General features: G+C 55.8%; 1 protein-coding gene across 4 annotated transcripts in view; it reads right to left on the minus strand.

Moving 5' to 3' along the window:
- Positions 1 to 18,785, minus strand: part of PHC2 (polyhomeotic homolog 2) — a 141,114-nt gene that overhangs the window by 74,481 nt on the left and 47,848 nt on the right. For 2 of the 4 annotated variants that reach the window (XM_073317237.2, XM_073317240.2), the window contains exon 2: positions 13,109 to 13,173. The exons of 1 other annotated variant lie outside the window; for it this stretch is intronic. The gene's annotated coding sequence lies outside the window, so the exon portion shown is untranslated. The remainder of the gene's footprint in view (positions 1 to 13,108; positions 13,174 to 18,785) is intronic. One more of the 4 variants, XM_073317238.2, reaches the window with a different exon arrangement.

Below are 18,785 nucleotides of genomic sequence, written 5' to 3' on the forward strand. Positions count from 1 at the left end.
AGAGATAAGGAAGTGTTAGTACCTTTATACAAGGCACTGGAGAGACCTCATCTGGAGTATTGTGTGCAGTTCTGGTCTCCCATGTTTAAGAAAGATGAATTCAAACTGAACAGGTGCAGAGAAGGGCTGCTAGGAAGATCCGAAGAATGGAAAACCTACCTTAGGAGAGGAGACTCAAAGAACTTGGCTTGTTTAGCCTAACCAAACAAAGGCTGAGGGGAGATATGATTGCACTCTATAAATACATCAGAGGGATAAATATCAGGGAGGGAGAGGAGTTATTTAAGTTAAGCACCGATGTGGACTCCAGAACAAATGGATATAAACTGGCCATCAAAAAGTTTAGGCTTGAAAATAGGCAAAGGTTTCTAACCATCAGAAGAGTGAAGGCTGGAGCAGCCTCCCAGGAGGAGCAGTGGGTGCAAAAAATCTGACTGGCTTCAAAACTGAGCTTGATACGTTTATGGAGGAGATGGTATGACAGGACTGCCTACAATGGTGTGTGGCATTGTTGACTGCCTGTAGCATAAATCCACAATGGCTCGAGATGGGACATTAGATGGGGAGGCCTTTGAGTTACTACAGAGAATTCTTTCTCAGGTGTCTTCCTCATGGGTCTTGCCCACTTGCTCAGGGACTAACTGATCACGATATTTGGGGTCGGGAAGGAAATTTCCCTCAGGTCAAACTGGCAGAGACCCTGGGTTTTTGGTTTTGGTTTTTTTTTTTTTTTTTTTGCCTTCCTCTGCAGCATGGATCATGGGGCATGGGTCACTTGCAAGTTTAAACTAGTGTAAATGGTGAATTCTCTGTAACTTGAAGTCCTTAAACCATGATTTGAGGATGTAAGTAACTCAGCCAGAGCTTAGGGATCTATTACAGGAGTGGGTGGGTGAGGTTCTGTGACCTGCGAAGTGCAGGAAGTCAGACTAGATGATCATGATGATCTCTTCTGACTTCAGTAAGTGTACCTGAGTAAGAATAGACATTACTATTTTAAACCTAACCAGTGTCCCATAAGTGACTTGCCGCAAGATGTCAGAACATGTTAGTATTACAGCTGAGTGGGTCTAATATTTAATTTTCTTTCTTGATACAGGAATTAGATTTTGTGCTCCTGTCAGATAATTTCTAAGTTTTATCTACAAAAACACTAGAGTTTTCAGTTGCCTAAGTAGCCCTTGGAATCATGGTTGCAGTCCCCCCGCAATCTGAAATGGCACCCCTGTGGGCAGGCACGGAATCCCCCCCCCCATCCCATGTGTGACCCCTTTGGCTTGACTTGAGCTATCCCTCCCCCCAGTATAGAAGTCAAACTACACCTATGGGGACTGTGGGTCTTTCCAGTCTGGGTTTGAATGTTGCAGCTTGAGCCCATGGCTTGTGCAGCCCCTGGAGATGATAGGGCCCAGCACAGCATGCTCCAGGCTGATCCAAGCAGAGGCAGAATGAAATAACACTTAGCACTTGTGTAGGAATGTAAGACCTAAAAACGGCCACACTGGGTCAGACCAAGGGCCCATCTAGCCCAGTATCCTGTCTTCAGACAGTGGCTGATGCCAGGTGCTTCAGAGGGAATAACCAGAGCAGGGCAATAATGAAATGATCCATCCCCTGTTGTCCAGGATCAGCTTCTGGCAGTCAGAGGTTTAGGAACACCCAGAGCACGGGGTTGCATCCCTGACCATCTTGGCTAATAGCCATTGATGGACCTAACCTCCAGGAACTTATCTCATTCTTTTTTGAATCCACTTATACTTTTGGCCTTCACAAAATCCCCTGGCAACAAGTTTCACAGGGTGACCATGCATTGTGTGCAATAATACTTCCTTATGTTTGCTTTTAACCTGCTGCCTATTCATTTCATTGGACACTGCTGGTTCTTGTTTTACGTGAAGGGGTAAGTAACACTTCCCTATTCATTTTCTCCACTCCAGTCACAATTTTATAAACCTCAATCATATCCCCCCTTAGTGGCCTCTTTTATAAACTGAACACTCCCAGTCTTTAATCTCTCCTCATATGGAAACTGTTCAATACCCTAATCATTTTTGTTGCCCTTTTCTGTATCTTTTCCACTTCTAATATATCCTTTCTCAGATGGGGCGATCAGATCTGCACGCAGTACTCAAGGTGTGGACGTACCATGGATTTATAAAGTGGCATTATGATATTTTCCATCTTATTATCTATCCCTTAATGGTTCTTAACATTCTGTTCACTTTTTTGACTGCTGCTGCCCACTGAGCAGAGTTTTCAGAGAACTATTCACAATGACTCCAAGATCTCTTTCTTGAGTGGTAACAGCTAATTTAGACCCCATCATTTTGTACATATATTTGGGATAATTTTTTCTGGTGTGCATCACTTTGCATTTATCAACACTGAATTTCATCTGCCATTTTGTTGCCCAGTCTCTCAGTTTTGAGAGATCCTTTTGTATCTCTTTGAGTCTGCCTGGGAATTAACTATCTTGAGTAGTTTTGTATCATCTGCAAATTTTGCCACCTCACTGTTTACCCCTTTTCCCAGATAATTTATGAATATGTTGACTAGGACTGGCCCAATACAGACCCCTGAGGACACCACTATTTACCTCTCTCCATTCTCAAAACTGACCATTTATTCCTACCCTTTGTTTCCTGTCTTTTAACCAGTTACCGACCCATGAGACAAAAGACTCTGTCTTATACCATGACAAAGGAGTGACACAGTGGGCCAGTGGCAGGGAAGACAGGTGTTCTTATGCCCAGCCATGTGCTTTAGTTGCTGGACCACACAGAGGTCACTTGGGTGAAAACTCATAGATTCCAAGGCCAGAAGGGACCCTTGTGACCAGGGCCGGCTCCAGGCACCAGTGAAGGGGTGGCACTCTGTGCATTATTGGGGAGGCACGTCTGGGTCTTCGGCGGCAATTCAGCGGTAAGTCCTTGATTCCCTCTCTTCCCCTTCGGCAGCAATTCAGCAGCAGCTCAATCGTGTTTTTCTTTCTTTTTTTTCTTTGCCGCTTGGGGCGGCAAAAAGGCTGGAACAAGCCCTGATTGTGACCTCTGTACAACATAGGCCAGAGACCTGCCCCACAGTAATTCCTAGAGCAGAACTTTTACAGAAACATCCAGTCTTGATTTAAAAATTGTCAGTGATGGAGAATCCACCACGATCCTTGGCAAATAGTTTCAATGGTTAATTAGTGTCACTGTTAAAAAATAAAAGGAGTACTTGTGGCACCTTAGAGACTAACCAATTTATTTGAGCATGAGCTTTCGTGAGCTACAGCTCACTTCATCAGATGTTTACCGTGGAAACTGCAGCAGACTTTATATACACACAGAAATCATGAAGGAGGTATTGTTTCATGATTTCTGTGTGTATATAAAGTCTGCTGCAGTTTCCACGGTAAACATCTGATGAAGTGAGCTGTAGCTCACGAAAGCTCATGCTCAAATAAATTGGTTAGTCTCTAAGGTGCCACAAGTACTCCTTTTCTTTTTGCGAATACAGACTAACACGGCTGTTCCTCTGAAACCTGTTAAAAAATGTATGCCTTATTTCCAGCTTCAACTTCCAGCCAGTGGATTGTGTTGGAACATGGAGCACTGGGTCCTGAAGTCTCTGCGGTGGACACCCCAATATCTGAGCTGGCACAATGCAGATCCAGCTCCAAAGTTTAAGTGTGGTTTGAGTAACCCCCACCCACCCTGCTTGTCACTCTGTCTCCCACTAGTGGAGACTGGGGCACATATGGAGGCTGATGAGATCATCACAGACCAGGTTCAAGGAGACCAGCCTTTTAGCCCAGGCAGGAATCACTCATGCTTTTAGATCCTGAGGCCCCAGGTTCAGTCCTGCTGCTGTCAACCAACCTGCCCCAGGAGCAGAGCATTACATTTGGTTCCTTGGTGCTGGCTGAGGATTGGCTTTAACTGCCGGTGAAACAGTCACATACTGGACACCCTGCTGCACCTGTTGTGTTGGCCACGAGTCGGAGCACATGCCGTGGAGACAGATCGAGAGCAGAGGGAAAACCAAAGTGCCTCCAGAAACACAAGGGACTGTGACAGACTTGGCCAGGGCCCCCATCACCCTCTGCTCACCACAGCTAGTGCTGATTTAATTTCTCCTTCTCATGGAGACGAAGGCGTCAGTGTGCCAGCGAGAGGAGCCTGTGAGGTCCAAGAGCCAGAACCCCACTGCCCTGTTCCTTGTGGGGCTATCTGCACCTGGGCCAAGTGGGTGCCAGGCACTAATGCCCGGGCAAGCTAGGGGAGAGTCTTGGATAGCGCTCTGTGCCTACTTTGCATAATGTAAATGGCAGGGCAGGGACACACCTAACCCTGCCCAGGCACCCATTCATGCAGGATATTTCTCCCCCATGTAGGCTGTGGATCCCACTGTCACATTGCAAAGACTGGCTGCCTTGGATGAGAAGGGATTGTAGGACGTGGGACGACCAGCTATGGAGACTGGGGGCCAAATGCAGAAGGGACGTAACCACTGGTATGAGTTACAGGGGGCCAGCAGAGCCTGCTTTCCCAGATACACGGGACCCGCTACAAGCCCTGGAAAGGGAGGGAGAGAATGTTTGAGGGGCCACAGACAGGGACAATGGGTGAAATTAACAAAGACTGAATCTCAGGGAGGACCTCCAGATAGATCCAGCAGGATCGCCTCCAAGGGGAGGGCTGGGAGCCCTCCACTTAGGATATATAAAGCTTGGCTGGATACAGCCCTGGGGATGAGCTAGCCTCGTGGAGGGGGTGGACATGATGGCTTAAAGGGCCTTTGTCATCCAAGGGCCACCACGGTAAAGGCAGTGGGCTTGGAGTCAGGGGCTCTGGGTTCAGATCTGCCATGGAGCTGTGGGGTCTTGGGCAACTCACTTAGCCTTTCTGGGTCTCAATTCCCCAACTGTGCAATGGGGACAATCCTTCCACACGCAGCAAGAATTGACCCCCCCCGGGGACTGCAAGGTGCTCGGACACCATGGGGACATGGGCTGCAGGAGCAGCTGGAGAGATGCATAAAGCTGCTCTTTCCTCTGCTGCTTGTGCACCTCAAACGTGCTGGGATATGTGATCTTGGAGCTGTACTGGCCCCATACCTGGTTATCTCCTGATCCCTCAGTAGAAGTGCAGGAGGCAGCCACCTTGCTGCTCTTTTTGCATGTCTGGCAGGGGCTGCCCCACACTGGGAGCCCAGGCAGGGATCTCACACCATGCTTGCTGCTACAGAATCACACTGGGATCCCCAATGGGTTAATCAGTGTCTGCATCAGAGCAGGGGCTGACGTAAATTAACCGACCTAGCAGAGGCCTCCCCACTTGCCCTTTTCCACCTCCCACTTGTCCATCTCAAACACAATCAGTGCCAAAGCTGGGCCAACCCTTCAAAGGCTCTGGGGCTGGAGCACCTACACTGGCGGCCCTGCCGATCAGCTTCTCCCCCAGGCCGGCGCCGGGCACTCCAACCTAGCGAGCAGAGGGACTAAACCCAGGGGAGAACTTCCAGGGCAACGGGTTGTAGAGCCCTGCAAATCCGCAGATATTCACGTGCCATTTTTGCGCAGAGTGGACTGGATGTGGATACAGCCACACAAGGCCATATACACCGGCCGCGCCTGGCCCATGGCGTCCAGCTCGGGGGGCGCAGTGAGCTTGGGGCCGGCGGCAGCAGCCAATGGCTGGGGCTGGGCAGCAGGCTGGAGTCGGGGCTGTCCAGCACCTGCTCACGCGCCTCTTCCTATCCAGCAGCTCGGGCCCCTTGGGCAGCGCCAGCGTCCCCACCATGGCCCAGCCCAGCAGCACTGGCCGCACTCCCATTCCTGGACCTGGCACGACAGCTCCTGGGCAGCAGGGCCTGCCCCCGGCCACAGGGACTGGGAGCGGGCGGGGCCCCGGAGCTCCACCCCCTGCCCCACTGTGATGCAACATGCACTGCTGCTGGCGAGCCCCAGGAGCAGCATGCGATGGGATGCCCCTTCCCCCTCAGCCGGCCCCTTCTCGAGACCATGCCCCCACACTGTCCCTTACCCCCAGTAATGCCTTTTCCCTGCAAGACCCCCCTCCCCCACTTGCTCCCTTTCCCTCCCCCCGCCCCAGCCCTTGTGAGACGGCTTGCTGCGGCGGGTGCGGATTCAGGTAAAAGACGGCTAGCGGATCGCGGGACAGATCGCAAGTTGATCCTGGAGGATGCGGATCCACATTTTTGTATCCGCACAGGGCTCTAAGTGTTTGGCGGCTATGCTGCTAACTCCAAAGTGGGGTGAATGCTCTGGTCTCCTCCCAGCCCCCAACCTGCTCTGTTCCCAAACGCCCGCCCCAAAGAAGGGCAGGCAGAGCAGGAAGGAGGGTTGATCCACACACCCTGGCAATGGGAGATGTGCAATAGCCCAAGCAATTCACCGTGACCGGCACAAGGATTCTCTCTCTCCAAATCCAGGCGGCCTTTGAGTTCAGTGTCAGCAGGCCAGACACCCAGCTGGTATAAACCTGTTTCATTCCACTGGCTTCTCTGGAGCTGTGCTGATTTACACACACACTGGGGATCTGGCCCATTTATCCAACGGAGTGACACCAATTTACACCCCACCTGTAACTGGACCGGAACACCGCCCCCCAAAGGGCCTACAGGGCGCACAGCCCCAGCATCGGCCCTGGAGCCCCCACCTGTAACTGGACCGGAACACCCCCCCCAAAGGGCCTACAGCGCACACAGCCCCAGCATCGGCCCTGGAGCCCCCACCTGTAACTGGACCGGAACACCCCCCCCCAAAGGGTCTACAGGGCACACAGCCCCAGCATCGGCCCTGGAGCCCCCACCTGTAACTGGACCGGAACACCCCCCCCAAAGGGCCTATAGCGCACACAGCCCCAGCATCGGCCCGGGAGCACCCCACCTGTAACTGGACTGGAACACCCCCCCCCCAAAGGGCCTACAGGGCGCATAGCCCCAGCATCGGCCCTGGAGCCCCCACCTGTAACTGGACCGGAACACCCCCCCCAAAGGGCCTACAGCGCACACAGCCCCAGCATCGGCCCGGGAGCCCCCACCTGTAACTGGACTGGAACACCGCCCCCCAAAGGGCCTACAGCGCACACAGCCCCAGCATCGGCCCGGGAGCCCCCACCTGTAACTGGACCGGAACATCCCCCCCACAAAGGGCCTACAGGGCGCATAGCCCCAGCATCGGTCCTGGAGCCCCCACCTGTAACTGGACCGGAACACCGCCCCCCAAAGGGTCTACAGGGCGCACAGCCCCAGCATCGGCCCGGGAGCCCCCACCTGTAACTGGACTGGAACACCTCCCCCAAAGGGCCTACAGCGCACACAGCCCCAGCATCGGCCCTGGAGCCCCCACCTGTAACTGGACCGGAACACCTCCCCCAAAGGGCCTACAGCGCACACAGCCCCAGCATCGGCCCGGGAGCCCCCACCTGTAACTGGACTGGAACACCGCCCCCCAAAGGGCCTACAGCGCACACAGCCCCAGCATCGGCCCGGGAGCACCCCACCCGTAACTGGACCGGAACACCCCCCCCAAAGGGCCTACAGCGCACACAGCCCCAGCATCGGCCTTGGAGCCCCCACCCGTAACTGGACCGGAACACCCCCCCCAAAGGGCAACAGGGCGCATAGCCCCAGCATCGGCCCTGGAGCCCCCCACCCGTAACTGGACCGGAACACCCCCCCCAAAGGGCCTACAGCGCACACAGCCCCAGCATCGGCCCTGGAGACCCCACCTGTAACTGGACCGGAACACCCCCCCCAAAGGGTCTACAGGGCACACAGCCCCAGCATCGGTCCTGGAGCCCCCACCTGTAACTGGACCGGAACACCCCCCCCAAAGGGTCTACAGGGCGCACAGCCCTAGCATCGGCCCAGGAGCCCCCACCTGTAACTGGACCGGAACACCCCCCACAAAGGGTCTACAGGGCGCACAGCCCCAGCATCGGCCCGGGAGCCCCCACCTGTAACTGGACTGGAACACCGCCCCCCAAAGGGTCTACAGCGCACACAGCCCTAGCATCGGCCCTGGAGACCCCACCTGTAACTGGACCGGAACACCCCCCCCAAAGGGCAACAGGGCACACAGCCCCAGCATCGGCCCGGGAGCCCCCACCTGTAACTGGACCGGAACACCTCCCCCAAAGGGCAACAGGGCACACAGCCCCAGCATCGGCCCGGGAGCCCCCACCTGTAACTGGACTGGAACACCGCCCCCCCAAAGGGCCTACAGCGCACACAGCCCCAGCATCGGCCCGGGAGCCCCCACCTGTAACTGGACTGGAACACCCCCCCCAAAGGGCAACAGGGCACACAGCCCCAGCATCGGCCCGGGAGCCCCCACCTGTAACTGGACCGGAACACCGCCCCCCAAAGGGTCTACAGCGCACACAGCCCCAGCATCGGCCCGGGAGCCCCCACCTGTAACTGGACTGGAACACCGCCCCCCAAAGGGCCTACAGCGCACACAGCCCCAGCATCGGCCCGGGAGCCCCCACCTGTAACTGGACTGGAACACCCCCCCCAAAGGGCAACAGGGCACACAGCCCCAGCATCGGCCCGGGAGCCCCCACCTGTAACTGGACCGGAACACCGCCCCCCAAAGGGTCTACAGCGCACACAGCCCCAGCATCGGCCCGGGAGCCCCCACCTGTAACTGGACCGGAACACCCTCCCCAAAGGGCCTACAGCGCACACAGCCCCAGCATCGGCCCTGGAGCACCCCACCCGTAACTGGACCGGAACACCCCCCCCAAAGGGTCTACAGGGCGCACAGCCCCAGCATCGGCCCGGGAGCCCCCACCTGTAACTGGACCGGAACACCCCCCCCCAAAGGGTCTACAGGGCGCACAGCCCGAGCATCGGCCCGGGAGCCCCCACCTGTAACTGGACCGGAACACCCCCCCCGAAGGGTCTACAGCGCACACAGCCCCAGCATCGGCCCGGGAGCACCCCACCTGTAACTGGACCGGAACACCCCCCCCAAAGGGTCTACAGGGCGCACAGCCCCAGCATCGGCCCTGGAGCCCCCACCTGTAACTGGACTGGAACACCGCCCCCCAAAGGGCCTACAGCGCACACAGCCCCAGCATCGGCCCGGGAGCCCCCACCTGTAACTGGACCAGAACACCCCCCCCAAAGGGCCTACAGGGCGCATAGCCCCAGCATCGGCCCGGGAGCCCCCACCTGTAACTGGACTGGAACACCCCCCCCAAAGGGCCTACAGGGCGCATAGCCCCAGCATCGGCCCGGGAGCCCCCCACCTGTAACTGGACCAGAACACCCCCCCCAAAGGGCCTACAGGGCGCATAGCCCCAGCATCGGCCCTGGAGCCCCCCACCTGTAACTGGACTGGAACACCCCCCCCAAAGGGCCTACAGGGCGCATAGCCCCAGCATCGGCCCGGGAGCCCCCACCTGTAACTGGACCAGAACACCCCCCCCAAAGGGCCTACAGGGCGCATAGCCCCAGCATCGGCCCGGGAGCACCCCACCTGTAACTGGACTGGAACACCGCCCCCCAAAGGGCCTACAGCGCACACAGCCCCAGCATCGGCCCTGGAGCACCCCACCTGTAACTGGACCGGAACACCCCCCCCAAAGGGCCTACAGGGCGCACAGCCCCAGCATTCATCCAGGGAGAGGGGCCCTGGCTTACAAGCCCCATGCCCCATTTTATTCTAAGACTTCCCAACCCCACCCCTGCGGGCTGAGCCCAGCTCCCACTGGCGCGAAGGCTGCAGACATGCCCCACAGGGCAGAAGAGGGGAAATTGGGAGGAGGAAGAAGAGGACATTCCATTTACCCTTTCCCCCCGGGGGCACCTGAAGTAGCCCCCCCCCCAGCCCTCTAGAAGGTGGGAGCAGTTAGATCAGCAGGTGGATGCTGTCCCATAGACAGACGGCGGGGAGGGCGGGGGGGCATGTCTGACTGAAGGAGGGTAAAGGAAACTTCTGCTGGAGCCCTCTTGACACATGACCTTTGCTCCCTTCAGAGACACCTTGCCTGGCTCTGTTCAGGGAAGTGGAATCAGTGTAGGGTTACCAGCGCCTACCAGGGCGCACCGGCCTCAGCATTAACCCCTTCCTGGCAGGGAGGGAGGCTGGCTCCTGAGTGTGGATTTCTGTTTCTGCAGATCTGCCATGGGACCTTCATGGGGGGCAGTGGATCTTTGTGTACCGTGGATCTGCCTCTCACAAAGGCTCTGCTGGCCCTCTCTTACTGCAGCCCAGCAGAGCTTCCAGCCTGGCACCAGCTGCCCTCCACCCTCCTCATTGACTGCTGCCCTGTGAAATGTCAGTGCCACGCTGAGTGGGTGTTTGTGCCCTTATGAATTCACCAGTGCATGAGGGCAGGGCTCCCTCCGGTCCAGGAGCTCTGTGACTGGGAGCTGGGACAGGGCTCACTGCAGCTGGCACTGCCTGACGGGGGGAAAAAGAAACAGCCCTGCGATGGGCTGCTCTGGACCCGGCCAGGCAGCAACGTCTGACACAGGGATCTAGTCTTGGCCTAGTGAGAGACACATCCTCTCCAGCTCCCCATTGCACAGCCCCACCTGCTCCCCATCACCCAGCCCCCTCCCCTTGCCCCCATTTATCTGTTATGCCCATGGTAAATACAGCTGCTGCTGACCCGGCAGTCCCCTGGGAAGGTGCTGGTGTGTTCACTGGTGTCTCTAATGCAATAACAAGCCTCATGTCCATTGGAAAAATCAGTCCATCCCACCGTCTCCCTGTGCTCCCATCCCATCGCATGGCACACACCTGCCCCAGCTGGCATGGCCTGCTCTCCCCGGCGCCCCTTCCCACCCTTTCCAGGTGAGGAGCTGGGCAGGTAAATACTCACTCCCTGAGAGTGCACCTGCAGCCAGCACCACTGGAACAAGGACCCCAAGCAAATGGGCACGTGTGAGTGTGTGATTTTTGTGTGCTGACAAGTGAGCATGTGTGTGTGAGGGTGTGTCTGTGTGTGGTTTGTGTTTGGGGTGAGTATTTGCGTGCAGGTGTGTGTGTGTTTGGGGGTGAGTGCAGCTGTGTGTGTGTTCGTGAGTGTGTGGGCATGCGTTGTGTTTGGGGGTGTGTGTGTGTTTGGGGGTGAGTGCAGCTGTGTGTGTGTTTGTGAGTGTGTGGGCATGCGTTGTGTTTGGGGGTGTGTGTGTGTTTGGGGGTGAGTGCAGCTGTGTGTGTGTTCGTGAGTGTGTGGGCATGCGTTGTGTTTGGGGGTGTGTGTGTGTTTGGGGGTGAGTGCAGCTGTGTGTGTGTTCGTGAGTGTGTGGGCATGCGTTGTGTTTGGGGGGGTGTGTGTGTTTGGGGGTGAGTGCAGCTGTGTGTGTGTTTGTGAGTGTGTGGGCACGCATTGTGTTTGGGGTGTGTGTGTTTGGGTGTGTGTGTGTGTTTGGGGGGGTGAGTGCAGCTGTGTGTGTGTTTGTAAGTGTGTGGGCATGCGTTGTGTTTGGGGGTGTGTGTGTTTGGGTGTGTGTGTGTGTTTGGGGGGGGTGAGTGCAGCTGTGTGTTTGTTCGTGAGTGTGTGGGCATGTGTTGTGTTTGGGGGGGGGTGTGTTTGGGGGTGAGTGCAGCTGTGTGTGTGTTTGTGAGTGTGTGGGCATGCGTTGTGTTTGGGGGTGTGTGTGTTTGGGGGGGTGTGTGTTTCGGGGGGGTGAGCATGTGCACACGTCGTGTTTGGGGATGAGTGTGATGTGTGGCTGATATGGGTTGTCGTGCCGCAGGGCTCTAGTCTCATGGGGCAGCTCCAAGATTCCCCAGGTCCCAGGTCAGTGTCAGAGCCAGGCTGATGCTCCAGACTTTCTGCGGGTTCTGAGAGCCTCACCTCTATGCGAAGTATCCACATACAGACAAATACACAGAAACACACTTGCTCATCCCCCCCACCCCCCCACTTGTCCTTTCATAGGTGGGCACCTCTCAGGGCCATAGGTGCTGGAAGGAGGGATGCTGGGGGGGCTGCCACACCCCCTGTCTTGAAGAGGTTTCCATTATATACAGGGCTTAGTTTGGTTGAATGACTCTCAGCACTCCCACTATTCGCATTATTTCAGCACCCCTGCTCAGGCCTGTTCTAACCCTGCGTTTGGATGCCCACCTCAATCTTTGGGGGCCCAAGCAGCTGGTGTATATGCCCACCCAGCGATGTGGGTGCCCCAGTGTGGAGCCAGGAGCCGCGCTACGGCCCCCACATGTGAAAACCAGGCCCGTCCAGGAGCTGCTTTGAAGTGCGCCTTTCCCCATAGTCCTAGGTGATGGGGACAAGCTCCCTGCCCCCTCCTCCCAGAATCCATGCAGTTGTTGCAAGGCCCCCCTGCCGCCTTCTAACATCCCAACCTCCCTCTCCCCACATTATTGCAGATCTTCCCAGGCCTGGTCCCCACACAGTCCCCTCCCTTCGGTCTGTCCTTTCCGCACACCCCCTCCCATGGTCCCCTGGCTCAAGCTCTGCTCTGAGACCCCAGGGCATCTCCCTTAGCACCGCGCAAACCATGAGGGACGACACTCACCGAAGCCCTGATCCCTGCTGCCTGCGCCCACCCGGCTCCGTCTCTCCCCATCTCCAACCCTTCTCCTCACACCTCCCCAGCCGCGGCCCGGCTCCTCCCCCAAACAAGGGGCGCAGGCCTGCTGCCTTTCTTACACAAACACACTTCAAAGGCAGCTGGGGTCTGGGTCCTGTTTCCTGGTGGGGATGGGGCAGGGGGAGGGGGGCCTGGCTGGCTGGGGGGCCTGGCCAGGAAACAAGCCCGCCGGGATGGGGCAAGCAGCAATAACATTTGCATTTCTTACTGCCCAGGAATGTCAGAACAAGGGGCTTTGGGACAGACGGGCGGCACCTGGCGAGCAGCCCTGGATAAAAGGCTCCTGCCCTGGAAGGAACCCCCCTCCCCACAATCCCTCCTTCATGCCAGGGGCTAGGGCATCTGTTCTCATTTTATTTAATCACAGCCAAGAGTGATTAAGTGCTGGCTGTGATCTCCCAGACCAGCTTTCTCTGAGGCCACCGGGCCTAGGTACCCCAGCCTGCCTGGCACGCAGGACCCGCCCATGGCCTGGGCAAAACAGAGCAGGTTTTATTGGTGTTCCAGAACCAGCCCTCACCAGACTGACCGCAATGGCAGCTCCTGTGTTCTTCTGGTCTGTTTTCCATGTCACCAACGCATCACCTGGGGGACAAAAGAGAACCAGGGCTGGAATACTGGGGACTGCAGGTCGGGAGTGGGGGGCACAGGCAGAACGACAGGGAAAGCCCAGGGCTGAGATAACAGGGGGCTGTAGATCAGGACTGAGGGATATTGGCAGTGCTGTGTGGGGAGCCCAGCACTGGGATCGAGGGGCTGCAGACTGGGATTGAGGGACACTTGCAGAAATATGTGTGGGGAGCCTGGGGCTGGGATAGGAGGGGGATGCAGGCCAGGACTGAGGGGTCTTGGCAAATAGTGCGTGGGGAGCCCAGGGCTCGGAGTCAGGATTGAGGGGTGCTAGCAGAATTGGGGTGCGAGGGGGATGGGTCTGGGCTGGACTAAGAGTGGAGGGCCTGTGCAATGGGACTGAGGAGCAGTGGCAGAGCATGGAGAACCTAGGACAAGAGTAGCGGGGGGGATCTCAGCTTAGGGCTGAGAGGCATCTGCAGAGTTTGAGGTGGAGGAGCTTGCCCAACTCCTGATCCCATTATTCTTTGCTCTAGACAAAGGCTTCTATTCCTCACTTTCCTAGGAACCCTACAATTTCCCGAAATTCCCCCACAGTCCAAACCCTCCCCAGGTACAATCTCCTTGCTCTTGTGGGAGCTGAGTCAAGGAGTCCCAATGGTAATTCTATTCCTTAGATCAGATTCTAGTGCCTTGTAGTGAGAGAGGACAGGACAATCTGCTGAGCTGGAGTGGGTGGCTGGGCAGAGAGGGGCTCTCTCCTGCAGGGTGCCTGAGGGAGGGAAGGCTCAGGAACATCACTGGAGACAAAAAGCAGAGACTCCTTTTTCCAACAGACTTTCTCAGCTCCATGTGGGGTGGAGAGACCAGAGCAATTCCCCCATTGCTGTCTGGGGGCCAGGCAGAGTGCAAAGCCAGCTGCCAGCCCTTCCCCATGCAACAGATGCTCTAACCATTGCCCCAGGTGGATCTCTGCCCCCTCGACTGGCCACACTAGTTCGTCAGTGCAACACTGTGCCTGCCCTAGGTCCCAAAGTGAGACTCTATAGCTCCAGAAGCAGAAGCAAAGACAGGACTTTTAGATCCAGAGCTCCCAGGTTCAATCCTGCAGACAGCCCAGCAGGGAGCTGTTCATACCCCAGACTCTGTGCTCTCAGAGGCAGACCCTGAAAGGTGCTGAGCACCTCCCCAGAGCTGCTGAAAGCCCTTAACTTCAATGGAAGCAGAGAGTGCTCAGCAACTCTTACCAGGCACCTGGGTCCCAGTTACAGCTGGTATTGCAAAGTACCATATGGATTATCACACACTGTCAATGGAATATTAGTAATGATGGGAATCACCTTAATAACCCATTTCCTGCCTTTCTGAGGCTTGGTTTGTTTTTAGTAGCCATGCAGTAATTATGGAGATTGCATGAAGATTATATCAATTAATTCAGCAACCTGAGCCCTCAATTTCATTTTTGGCATGCAAACTATTTGCAAAGACACTGGCTAAGTAACCCTCCCAAGCCCCTCACACAGTGGAGAGAGAGAAACCAACACACAGCCATCAGGCGACTGGCCTGAGGCCGCACAGAGCCAGTGGCTGTGCTGGGCTTAGAAATCAGGCTCTCTGAGGTCTAGTTTCAATGCACCAGCCCCCTACCCTGAGAGGAAGGGCCAGGGCCATCCACTTGAGTTACCACCCCCCGAGGTGCGGGTCAGGCCCGGGCAGAGTCAATCAGATCAGCCCTGACCCTAAATCCTCAAGGAAGTGGATGAGGTCACTGACTGCAGCCTCACAGGGGTAGCTGGACAGGCAGGGAGGGCACAGGAGGTAGCTGTGCAGAGTCTCCCACCCAAACCGTGGTCCAGAACCAAGACCGGAGCTGACCGGAGTCTGAGGAGCAAGACAATGCGGGCAGCTTTAAAGAGCCCTGCCCGGAGAGTCAGTCACTGCGCCGCTGGCTGCCTGGAAACAGTTAGTGACAGACGGCGCCTGGCTAATGGCTCACCAAGACAGGGAAGGAGCAGAGAGAGGGGCAAGAACAGGGTGTGGGGTGAGGTGAAATAAGCTGCCTGAGGGGAAAGGCACAGGCAGCCCCTTCCCCAGCACACACAGAGCAAAGAGACACACATGCTCGGATCAGAGACACACACAGGTGCAGACAGAAACATACACCCCCTTGGGAACTCAGACACATGGATCAGAGACACACACACGGAGTGATACAGACCTACAAACACACGCAGTGACGTGTACACAGACACGCGCGGTAATATGAACACACATGCACACACAGAGACACATGCACGTGGAGAAACTATGGCAGACTCTTCCCAAATATAGCATCTCTCACCATAAGCCCACGGCACCCAGCGCCCCAAGCCCTGAGAGCAGTGACCATAGCCGGGCTGGGGAGAGACCACAACAGAGACTCTCCGCTCAGGGCCTCAAGCACCAGGGAGCACAAGGAGAGAGGTTCCGCCTCAGATCATCACGAGTTAGAGATGTCTCATAAGCCAATGCTGGGAAAAGCTGTGCCCGGCCGGGAGGAGAGAGATGGCATGCACTGCAATTCTGTTGTGTGACAAATGCCAAGGGTTTGGACGGAGAAGAACATGAGCTCCAGCCATCCCCATCTGTTGGGGCGGGGCCAGGAGTGTAAGAGGCTGGTACATTTTGGATGCATGGTTTAATGGTGGTTTGGTTGTTCCTAGCCAGGCAGCCCAGGGATTCCACAGAGCTGATCAGCTCCCAGGGGAGCGGGATCTAGGGCCTCACTGACCTTACCAAGCTCCCTACAGTTTTCTGCTGCTGGAAGCAAAGCGGCTTCTTACTGAGTCACTGAAAACTTTGGCTTTCGAGTGCTTGGAAATTAAGACCCACATTTCCAAAAGCAGCCCCTGATTTTGGGTGCCTGGGTCTCAGTCCTGTGGCTTTTGTGACGCTCTGATCCTGGGGCCAGGGGTTGATTCAGACCCTGGCAGAAGTTAGACTAGCCACAGGGCTAATCTAACTTGCACTGGCTACAAATTAACACTCCAGCCATGCCCCTCCCACAGCCCTGCCCTGGACACACCCTCCAATGCGGGCTGCAAAGGGAGGTGTGAACACTGGCTCTGCACTGCCGCGGCTGTCCCCAGCTGGCCAGGTGAGCCAGCTCTAAGGCCCCTTGGTGCCACGAGCTGCAGTGGGTGCCAGGAACTGGTGCCTAAATATAGATTAACTTTTGCCACCCAGGTTTGAAAATGTTGGCATAAACCAGCAGCACTGGATCACCTCAATAGCTCAGTTAGAAACTGCTTTACTTCTCTCAGTGGAGAGCTTTAAGGTCCCTGGTTGATTCAGAGGCTGAGGAACTGTTATGCTTCCCGGGAATGGAAGAGGCAGCCTGACAGCTCCCACAATTCAGCCTCCCCTGCATCCATTTTATATGCTTACACTTTAAGCGCTGCCGCAGCAACCTGGCTGACATATAAATCTGTCACCGACAGCTCTGTTGACACTGATCCACCCTGAACGCTGAGCCCATTGATTCACACTTGGGCCAGATCCTCAGCTGGGGTAAATCATTCTAGCTGTGTTGAAGTCAATGGAATGACACTGATTTATACCAGGAGGGGTTATGGCCCACTGTACTCAGCTGTCTGAGTGACCCTAAACAGGTGGGACCTGGGGGGGTGAGGCCTGGAAATTGTTCTAATGGCTGAAATGTTTCTCTTCTTTTGAAAATGTTGGAAAGGGTCCTGAATGGCAGCTCATCAGGTCTCAGCTACATACTGGAGAGCTGGAAACTCTACAGAAAAGCTTTTCTGCCCTAAACTACTCACCAAAAAATGTGCATCAATAGCTTATACCTGTTGACAATTAAGGGGGGTGTCAAAAAACGCTGATATGGATGACATGCCCATTAACTTGGAGTCACAGCTGTGCTTTCATAGTACACACTCGCGCACGCCCACACACGTGTCCATTCTCCAAGCGAAGGCCATAGCGGTGGCTCTCTGCAAAGCTAACATAAAGCTAATGCTCACTTTGCTTCGAGAAATGAAATGCTGCAAATGACGCCTTCTCCCACGCTGTGGGGGGACGTTTCTGTATTTGTCAGTTGCCCTTACTCAGAGGTCTAGGGGAGCACCCCTGTTCTGGCCAGCGCCTCACCAGCCACCCTGGAAGGCCCCAGAGACTTAGACATTACAGCCAGGAACAAACAAGAAAATCCCACATGGCTGGAGACATGGGGGAAATGGTCATTATGAATTAGTGCCCTTTGATCTTATGGCCACTCTGGTGAGGCAACATGTTACATCCCTTTGGCACTGGTGTAAACGAGAACACATGGTGCAGGGCAGTTGGCAGTCAGGTCCTCAGGGGCCCATTCACCATTTCCCAATGGCCCCAGGTTGGTGCAAGGGGGTCTGCCGTGCTGAAAGGCATTCATGGCTGACATCTTGAATCCAAAGCCAATCACAGACCTCGTTAGAGGCAATGTGTGCCAAGCACTCTATTCCAGGCTTCATGGAAACAGCAATCAGGCCTCTTCATGAGCAAAGCCAGTTGCAGAGAGCGCAGGCTCCTGCCCAAGGCCCAGGCTGCACGGCTGGTCGGAGCTGAGCTATGGGCTGTCTGCACAGGCGGGGGCTGTGGTCCAGCTGCAGGCCGGGAGTGTTGGAGCCGGGAAGCCAGCAGAAGCAGTTGTGAGAGGGACCCTGAGAGGAAGCAGAAACAGGGCTTCTTGGGCACAGAACTGGCTGGAGAGGCAGGCTTGGGGATTTCTAAGCAAGGAAACTGCTGATGTTTGCTCCTCCTGTGTTCACGGAAACAGGAGTTTGTACGGCCTTGGTAAATAAACCAGATTATACCAAAAAAATTCAGAGGTGACTTGTAGCATCAATTTCTCCTCTCAACAGAAACAACCAGGCTAGGACTAGAATTTGGGCTAAGGGCTTGGGCCAAAGCAGGAAAACAGAGTCACAGAGCAGACATACGGCTCCCCCCTGGGAATTTCCCCAGTGCAGGGAGCTCCTAAACATGGGGCAGAGCCAGCTCTGCCGACAGCAGCCCTAGGTGCAGGGGCTTTGCTGGGGCAGGATGGGGGAGCGAGCCAAGGAAAGGAGATTGGTGTGGCAGTGGCTGAGTGGACCTATGCCCTGATGATTCTGTGCCCATGCGCAGCTTCATAGGAGCCACTGAGGCAGGGATGCAATTTAAGACAGCTCTTGGGACTACCCCAGCCTGTACCAGGGATGCACTGGCCCTGAGACCCCTGAATAGGGCAAACACATACTGCTGCCCCACATCCCAGTGCTGGCACGTGAACGAATCTGCCACTGAGATTTTGACCCCAAGAGATTAAGGAACCAAAACAATGGGGGAAAGTGAACCAGAGAGCTCTGAAGATGGCAGGACGGGTGTGCTCAGGCAGGCAGTACACACCATTCTCCAGCACCGGGGAATAGATTAATTTTCTGATATTAATGACAATCAGTTCCATTTACTTCACATTTTGGGGCTCTAGGTGTTCCAGCCAGGCTCTACTCTGTGCAGATGTAAATGGACAGCTAAGAGATGACGGGCCGGTAGGTTTGCACTCAGGGATATGTAGTGCAGTACCTGGGTATTCAAGGAGCAACGACACTCAT

This window comes from Lepidochelys kempii, chromosome 18 (assembly GCF_965140285.1).
Source record: "Lepidochelys kempii isolate rLepKem1 chromosome 18, rLepKem1.hap1, whole genome shotgun sequence".
Lineage (NCBI taxonomy): Eukaryota > Metazoa > Chordata > Testudines > Cheloniidae > Lepidochelys > Lepidochelys kempii.